General features: G+C 38.1%; 1 pseudogene; it reads left to right on the forward strand.

Moving 5' to 3' along the window:
* Window positions 1-6,452: 6,452 nt before the first annotated feature.
* LOC124975441 (40S ribosomal protein SA-like) lies at window positions 6,453-7,329 on the forward strand (annotated as a pseudogene).
* Window positions 7,330-9,347: the final 2,018 nt, after the last annotated feature.

Genomic DNA, 9,347 nt, shown 5'->3' on the forward strand with positions numbered 1-9,347 from the left:
TCTTACTGCTCTCCATAGCCTAACTCTAAACCTAACCCTAAACCTAATGCTAGCCCGTCCCACCCCCCATTATATGTCCTCATCCGCTTATCAGCGAGATCATTCGTCCTTTAGTTTTTTGAGATTGGCTTATCTCACTTAGCATGATATTCTCCAATTTCGACCATTTGCCTACAAATGCCATAATTTTATCATTCTTCATTGCGGAGTAATATTCCATTGTATAAATATGCCACAGTTTCTTTATCCATTCATCAACTGAAGGGCATCTAGGTTGGTTCCACAATCTGGCTATGGTGAATTGAGCAGCAATGAACATTGATGTGGCTGTATCTCTGTAGTATGCTGATTTTAAGTCCTTTGGGTATAGGCCAAGGAGTGGGATAGCTGGGTCAAATGGTGTTTCCATTCCAAGCTTTCTGAGGAATCTCCACACTGCTTTCCAGAGTGGTTGCACTAATTTGCAACCCCACCAGCAATGTATGAGTGTTCCTTTTTCACCACATCCTCGCCAACACCTATTGTTGCTTGTATTCTTGATAATCGCCATTCTAATTGGGGTGAGATGAAATCTTAGGGTAGTTTTGATTTGCATTTCCCTTATTACTAGGGATGTTGAACATTTTTTCATATATCTGGTGATTACTTCTACATCTTCTTCTGTGAAGTGTCTGTTCATTTCCTTAGCCCATTTGTTGATTGGATTATTTGTATTCTTCGTGTAGAGTTTTTTGAGTTCTTTATAGATTCTGGAAATTAGCGCTCTATCTGAGGTATGGTTGGCAAAGATATTCTCCCACTCTGTAGGCTCTCTCTTCACATTTCTGATAGTTTCCTTTGCTGAGAGAAAGCTTTTTAGTTTGAATCTATCCCAGTTGTTTATTCTTGCTTTTATTTCTTGTGCTATGGGAGTCCTGTTAAGGAAATCTGATCCTGAGCCAACAAGTTGAAGATTTGGACCTACTTTTTCTTCTATAAGATGCAGGGTCTCTGGTCTGATTCCGAGGTCCTTGATCCATTTTGAGTTGAGTTTTGTGTAGGGTGAGAGATAGGGGTTTAGTTTCATTCTATTGCATATAGTTTTCCAGTTTTCCCAGCACCATTTGTTGAAGAGGCTATCTTTTCTCCATTGCATATTGTTGGAACCTTTGTCTAGTATGAGAAAATTGTATTTATTTGGGTTTGTGCCCATGTCCTCTATTCTGTACCATTGATCTACCTGTCTATTTTGGTACCAATACCATGCCGTTTTTGTTACTATTGCTTTGTAGTAGAGTTGAAGATCTGGTATTGCAATACCCCCTGCTTCGCTCTTGCTACTGAGGATTGCTTTAGCTATTCTAGGTTTTTTATTCTTCCAGATGAATTTCATAATTGCTTGCTCTATTTCTGCGAGGTACATCATTGGGATTTTAATTGGAATTGCATTGAATCTGTATAGAACTTTAGGTAGTATAGCCATTTTGACGATATTAATTCTGCCTATCCAGGAACATGGGAGATCTTTCCATCTTCTAAGGTTTTCTTTAATTTCTTTCTTTAGTGTTCTGTAGTTCTCATTGTAGAGGTCTTTCACCTCTTTTGTGAGATTGATTCCCAAGTATTTTATTTTTTTCGATGCTATTGTGAATGGGGTAGTTTTCCTAATTTCTCTTTCTGAAGATTCATCACTTATGTATAAAAATGCATTGGATTTATGAGCATTGATCTTGTAACCTGCTACTTTACTGAATTCACTTATGAGTTCTAAAAGTTTTCTGGTGGAATTTCCAGGTTCCTCTAAATATATAATCATGTCATCAGCGAACAGGGATAGTTTGAGTTCTTCTTTTCCTATTCGTATCCCTTTAATTTCTTTGGTTTGTCTGATTGCTCTGGCTAGAGTCTCAAGGACGATGTTGAATAGAAGCGGTGAAAGAGGGCATCCCTGCCTTGTTCCAGTTTTTAGGGGGAACGCTTTCAGTTTTTCACCATTTAGAATGATATTAGCCATGGGCTTAGCGTAGATGGCCTTTATAATGTTTAGGAATGTTCCCATTACCCCAATTTTTTCTAGTGTTTTGAGCATGAAGGGATGCTGTATTTTATCAAATGCTTTTTCTGCATCTATTGAAATAATCATGTGATTCTTAACTTTAAGTCTGTTGATATGGTGAATGACATTTATTGATTTCCGAATGTTGAACCAACCTTGCATCCCTGGGATAAAACCCACTTGATCGTGGTGCACTATCTTTTTAATATATATTTGTATGCGATTTGCTAAAATTTTGTTGAGAATTTTTGCATCGATGTTCATTAAGGATATTGGTCTGAAATTTTCTTTCCTTGATGTGTCTCTGTCTGGTTTAGGTATCAGGGTGATATTGGCTTCATAGAACGAGTTTGGTAGGGTTCCCTCCTCTTCTATTTCATGGAATAGTTTGAGGAGTATTGGAATGAGCTCTTCTTTAAAGGTTTTGTAGAACTCGGCTGAGAACCCATCTGGTCCTGGACTTTTCTTTGTTGGTAGGCTTTTGATGACCTCTTCTATTTCATTGCTTGAAATTGGTTTATTTAAGTTGTGTATGTCCTCCTCGTTCAGTTTAGGTAGTTCATATGTCTCTAGAAATTTGTTGATGTCTTCAAGGTTTTCTGTTTTGTTGGAGTATAGATTTTCGAAATAGCTTCTAATTATGTTTTGTATTTCACTCGTGTCTGTTGTGATGTTTCCTTGTTCATTCCGAATTTTAGTAATTTGAGTTTTCTCCCTCTTTCTCTTTGTTAGTGTGGCTAAGGGTTTATCAATTTTATTTATTTTTTCAAAGAACCAACTATTTATTTTATTAATTTTTCCGATTGTTTCTTTTGTTTCGATTTCGTTGATTTCGGCTCTGATTTTAACTATTTCCTGTCTTCTACTACTTTTGGTATTGGTCTGCTCTTCTTTTTCTAGTGCTTTGAGCTGTAGTGTTAACTCGTTTATTTGTTGATTTCTACTTCTTTTTTTGAATGCACCCCATGAAATAAATCTTCCTCTAAGTACTGCTTTCATAGTGTCCCAGAGATTTTGATATGATGTGTCTTTGTTCTCGTTTACTTCTAAGAATTTTTTTATTTCCCTCCTGATGTCTTCTGTTATCCATTCATCATATAATAGTGTATTATTTAGTCTCCAGGTATTGGAGAAGTTTCTGTTTTTTATTCTGTCATTTATTTCTAGTTTCAATCCATTATGATCTGATAGAGTACAAGGTAGTATCTCTATCTTCTTGTATTTACTAACAGTAGCTTTGTGGCATAAAATATGGTCTATTTTAGAGAAGGATCCATGTGCTGCTGAGAAGAAAGTGTATTCATTCTTTGTTGGATGGTATATTCTATATATGTCCGTTAAGTCTAAATTGCTGATTGTGTTGTTGAGATCTATAGTTTCTTTATTCAATTTTTGTTTGGACGATCTATCCAGTGGTGAGAGAGGTGTGTTAAAATCGCCTAGTATTATTGTGTTGTGGTCTATTTGATTTCTGGAATTGAGAAGGATTTGTTTGACGTACGTGGATGAGCCAATGTTCGGGGCATAGATATTTATGATTGTTATGTCTTGCTGATTTATGCTTCCCTTAAGCAGCATGTAATGTCCTTCTTTATCCCTTCTGACTAGTTTTGGTTTGAAGTCCACATTATCTGAGATGAGGATGGATACTCCAGCTTTTTTGCTGTGTCCGTGTGCATGGTATGTTTGTCCCCATCCTTTCACCTTTAGTCTATGGGTGTCTCTTTCTATGAGATGAGTCTCTTGCAGGCAGCATATTGTTGGATTTTTCTTTTTAATCCAATCTGCCAGTCTGTGTCTTTTGATTGATGAATTCAGGCCATTAACATTCAGGGTTATTATTGTGATATGATTTGTATTCCCAGTCAATTGACTCATATTTGTTTTTGACATGATTTGGTTTCTCCTTTATTTGGCTATTCCTTTAGGCTAGCGCCTCCTGTTGCTGATTTGCATCGTTGTTTTTCATCTCTTCCTCATGGAATATTTTGCTGAGAATGTTCTGTAATGCTGGCTTTCTTTTTGTAAATTCCTTTAGCTTTTGTTTATCATGGAAGGATCTTATTTCATCGTCAAATTTGAAGGTAAGTTTTGCTGGGTATAAGATTCTTGGTTGGCATCCATTTTCTTTCAGGGCTTGGTATATGTTGTTCCAGGCCCTTCTAGCTTTTAGGGTCTGGATTGAAAAATCTGCTGATATTCTTATTGGTTTCCCTCTGAATGTAATTTGATTCTTTTCTCTCGCGGCCTTTAAAATTCTGTCTTTATTTTGTATGTTAGGTATTTTCATAATAATGTGCCTTGGTGTGGGTCTGTTGTAATTTTGTATGTTTGGAGTTCTATAAGCCTCTTGTACTTGGTTTTCCATTTCGTTCTTCACATTTGGGAAATTTTCTGTTATTATTTCATTGAATAGATTGTTCATTCCTTTGGTTTGTTTCTCTAAGCCTTCCTCAATCCCAATAATTCTCAAATTTGGCCTTTTCATGATATCCCATAGTTCTTGGAGATTCTGTTCATGATTTCTTACCATCTTCTCTGTTTGTTCAACTTTGTTTTCAAGGTTAAATATTTTGTCTTCAATGTCTGAGGTTCTGTCTTCCAGGTGTTCTATCCTATTGGTTATGCTTTCTATGGAGTTTTTAACTTGGTTTATTGTTTCCTTCATTTCAAGGATTTCAGTTTGGTTTTTTTTCAGTATCTCTAACTCTTTATTGAAATGATCTCTTGCTTCCCGTATTTGGTCTTTTAACTGTTGATTGGTGTGATCATTTAATGCCTGCATTTGCTCTTTCATCTCCTCCTTCAATGCCTGCATTTGCTCTTTCATCTCCTCATTAGCTTCCCTGATCGTTTTAATTACGTACATTCTGAACTCCCTTTCTGACATTTCTTCTGCTGTGCTGTCATTGGGTTTTATTGATGTAGTATCTAGGTTTGTTTGGGACATTTTCTTCCCTTGTTTTCTCATAATGGTCAGTTGTCAGTGGGACCCTGAGATATTGCAGTTTTCCACTATTGGCTTATAGTGTCCCAGTAGATTTCCAGTGTATCACCTCCCAGCCTTCAGTAGCCTGATGTCTTGGAGGAATCTGATAAAGCAGCTCATTCGAAGAATACTGCCCCTAGCCCCCTACTGGTTCCACGTTTTGGAACTGGCTCTGTGCGGAAATGCTCTCACTGTGGGCCTGCACCGTGCAGCTGGCCGTGTGGGAGGAGCCCACTGCCGGAGTGTGGAAGGCTACCTTAGGAAGACTCTAGCTGCCCTGCCCGGCTCCGATAAGCCACCTCTATCTGGGCCTGCCACCCAGGCTGAGCTTTACCCAGTGGGCAGACTCACCCGTGGCTCCACTTCAGTCCGAGTCTCTCAGTGCCTCCCCTTCTTAACTCCTGGGTTGTGGAGCGACTGGAAGTGCAGTCTCCCTCTAGGCCGCCATCTTGGATCGCCCCGTGGAGAGAGCCCGCAGCCGGAGTGGGCAGAGCCGCCTGAAGAGGTCTCCGGCTGCCCTGCCCTTATCCCTGAGGCTGATTGCAGATCGAGACTCTCCGCTGGTTCTTTGCAGGAGTACACTGCACTGCAGCGGCTCTGGGACTCGGAGCCTGCTCTGTTCAGACAGGCTCTCACTAGCGGGCCAGTTCCGTTCCGAGAACCTGGAGAAGCTGGCTGTGTGGGCGGGGCCCACCGCCTGAGTGCGCAGGACTGCCTGTGGATGACTCTAGCTGCCCTGCCCGGCTCCGATAAGCCACCTCTATCTGGGCCTGCCACCCGGGCCGAGCTTTACCCAGTGGGCAGACTCACCCGTGGCTCCACTTCAGTCCGAGTCTCTCAATGCCTCCCCTTCTTAACTCCTGGGTTGTGGAGCGACTGGAAGTGCAGTCTCCCTCTAGGCCGCCATCTTGGATCGCCCCCGGTACATTTATATTCTCACATATAATATCATATATATTTTTTTCTTGGATTCATATATGATGTACTTTTAATACCACAGACACTCAGAAATATGTCCCATCATGAAAAAAATATATATATTTATATAGATATTCTTATATAATTTCATGTATATTTTTATTTTTAAATTTATTTATATTGAAATATATTCCATTCTCTAACCCTCACCCTCACCCTACTGCTCATTGTACTCCTACCCCAAACATTACCACAAAGTGCAAAAGCCCTTGCACCTATATTCATGGTAACTCATATGAAAATCTTAGATATTTTGACAAGTACATTTTAAATTCATATAATATCATATATACAAATATATATTCATGTATGCAAATATGGAACTCTTTTAATCCCCAATGTCAGAACAAAGCTACTCAGAAATATTTCCAGGCTTTCCGCGCTACCCAGGGAGGGGTCCATATGGCGTTCTTGATTTCCAGCGTCCTAACTTAAAGGGAGACGGTCACAATGTCCGGAGCCCTAGATGCCCTGCAAATGAAGGAAGAGGATGTCCTCAAATTCCTTGCTGCAGGAACCCACTTAGGTGGCACCAACCTTGATTTCCAGATGGAACAGTATGTCTACAAAAGGAAAAGCGATGGCATATACATCATAAATCTGAAGAGGACCTGGGAGAAGCTTCTGCTGGCAGCTCGTGCCATTGTTGCCATAGAAAACCCGGCCAACGTCAGTGTCATATCTTCTAGGAATACTGGCCAGCGGGCTGTGCTGAAGTTTACTGCTGCTACTGGAGCCACTCCTATTGCTGGCTGCTTCACTCCTGGAAACTTCACTAACCAGATCCAGGCGCCCTTCGTGAGCCACGGTTTCTGGTGGTTGCTGATCCCACGGCTGACCACAGGCCTCTTACGGAAGCATCTTATGTCAATCTGCCCACCATTGCTCTGTGTAACACACTCTCCTCTGTGCTACGTGGACATCGCCATTCCATGCAACAATAAGGGAGCTCATTCTGTGGGTCTGATGTGGATGCTGGCCGAGAAGTTCTGCGCATGCGTGGCACTATTTCCCTTGAACACCCGTGGGAGGTCATTGCTGATCTCTACTTCTACAGAGATCCTGAAGAGATTGAAAAGGCAGAGCTGCTGCTGCAAAAGCTGTAACCAAGGAGGAATTTCAGGGTGAATGGACTGTTCCAGCTCCTGAGTTCACTGCTACTCAACCTGAGGTTGCAGACTGGTCTGAGGGTGTGCAGGTGCCCTCTGTGCCTATCCAGCAGTTCCCTACTAAAGACTGGAGCGCCCAGCTGACCACTGAAGACTGATCTGCAGCTACCACTGCTCAGGCTACTGAGTGGGTAGGAACAACCACTGAGAGGTCTTGAGCTGTTCTGCAGACACTTATTAAGCAAAATGGAAATAAGGTTATGGAAAATAAACACCAGTTTCTTAAAAAAAAAGAAATATTTCCAATTATGAAAACATATATATTTATATAGGTTTTCCTACATGATTTCACATATATTTTTGTTTTTTATTCATTTATATTGAAATACATGTCCATTCCCTAATCCTAACCCTAGTCCTTCCACTCAGTATACCCAAACCTTTAACACTATCACAAAGTGCAATAACACTTGCAGGTATAATCAATGTAACTCATGAAAATCTTAGATATTTGGATAGGTAGATTTATTAACTCACATGTAATATCATATATACAAATATATTTTCAGTATAAATCCATGACTCAGTTTTAATACCAAATGTCAGCACAGAGCTACTCGGAAACATGTCAGATTGTGAAAGCATATATATTTATATAGGTTTTCCTACATAATGTCATGTATATTTTCATTTTTTGATTCATTGATATTGAAATGTGTGCCCATTCCCAAATTCTAACTTTAGCCCTACCACTCAATATACCCCTACCCCTAATACTATCACAAAACTAAAAAGCCCTTGCATGCATAATTATGGGAATTTACATGAATATCAAAGATATTTTGACAAGTTCATTTATATTCTCACATATAATATCATATATACAAAAATATATTTGTGTATATGAATCTGAGGCCCAGATTTAACTCCAAGTATCTGCACACAGCTCCTCAGAAACAAGTCCCATTATGAAAAAATACACATTTATATACCTTTTCCTATATAATTTCACATATATTTTCATTTTTAAAATTCATTTATATTGAAATATATGTCAATTCCCTAACCCTAACCCTAGCACTACTCTTGGAATTACTCCTACCTCGAAGACTACCAGAAAGCATAAAAGCATTTGCACATATATTATGGTAAGTCATATGAAAATCTTAGATATTTTGACAGGTACATTTATTAAGGCACATATAATATGTATGTAAATATATTTCCATGTATAAAACCATGAAGCTGTTTTAATACCAAATGTCATAACACAGCTACTGAGAAATATGTCCAATAATAAAAACATATATATTTATGTAGGTTTTCTTACATAATTTCACATGTTTTCATTTTTTATTCATTTATATTGAAATATAAGTCCATTCCCTAAACCTAACTATAGCTCTACCCCTCAATGTACTCTTATCCCTAACACTACCACAAAATGCAAAAGCCCTTGCATGTATATTCATGGGCATTTATATGAAAATCAAAGATATTTTGACAGGTACATATATGTACTCACTTATAATATCATACATATAAATGTATTTTCATGTATGAATCTATGACCCAAGGTTAATCCCAAATTACAGCACAAGTTACTCAGGAACTTGTCAATAGTGAAAACATATATTTATATAGGTTTTCCTTCATAATTTCAGGTTTTTTTTTATTCATTTATTTTAATATATATGTATATTCCCTAACAGTAACCCTAACCATAACCCTCCATTTACTCCTGTCCCTAGCACAATCACAAATTGCAAAAGTACTTACATGCATAAACATAAGCATTCATATGAAAATCATTGATATTTAACAGGTACATTTATGTACTGACATATAATATCATATATATACATAAATTTCCAGTATTAATCCATGGGCCAGTTTTAATTCTAAATGTCAGCACAAGGCTACCCAGAAACATGACATTGTGAAATACATATAAATATTTATATAGGTGTTTCTTCATAATTTCATATATATATTCATTTTTATTCTTTTATATTAATATTTATGTTCATTCCCCAACCCTAACCATAGATCTACTTCTCCATGGTCTCTTACCCCAACACTATGACAAAGGGAAAAAACCTTGCTATATAAAATCATATGCATTTATATGAAAATTATAGATATTTTGATAGGTACATTTATGTAATCACATATAACATCATATATGTGAATATATTTTCATGTATAAATACATGACCTAGATTTAAACCAAAAT

Source organism: Sciurus carolinensis, chromosome 2 (genome assembly GCF_902686445.1).
Source record: "Sciurus carolinensis chromosome 2, mSciCar1.2, whole genome shotgun sequence".
In the NCBI taxonomy this organism is placed as follows: Eukaryota; Metazoa; Chordata; class Mammalia; order Rodentia; family Sciuridae; genus Sciurus; species Sciurus carolinensis.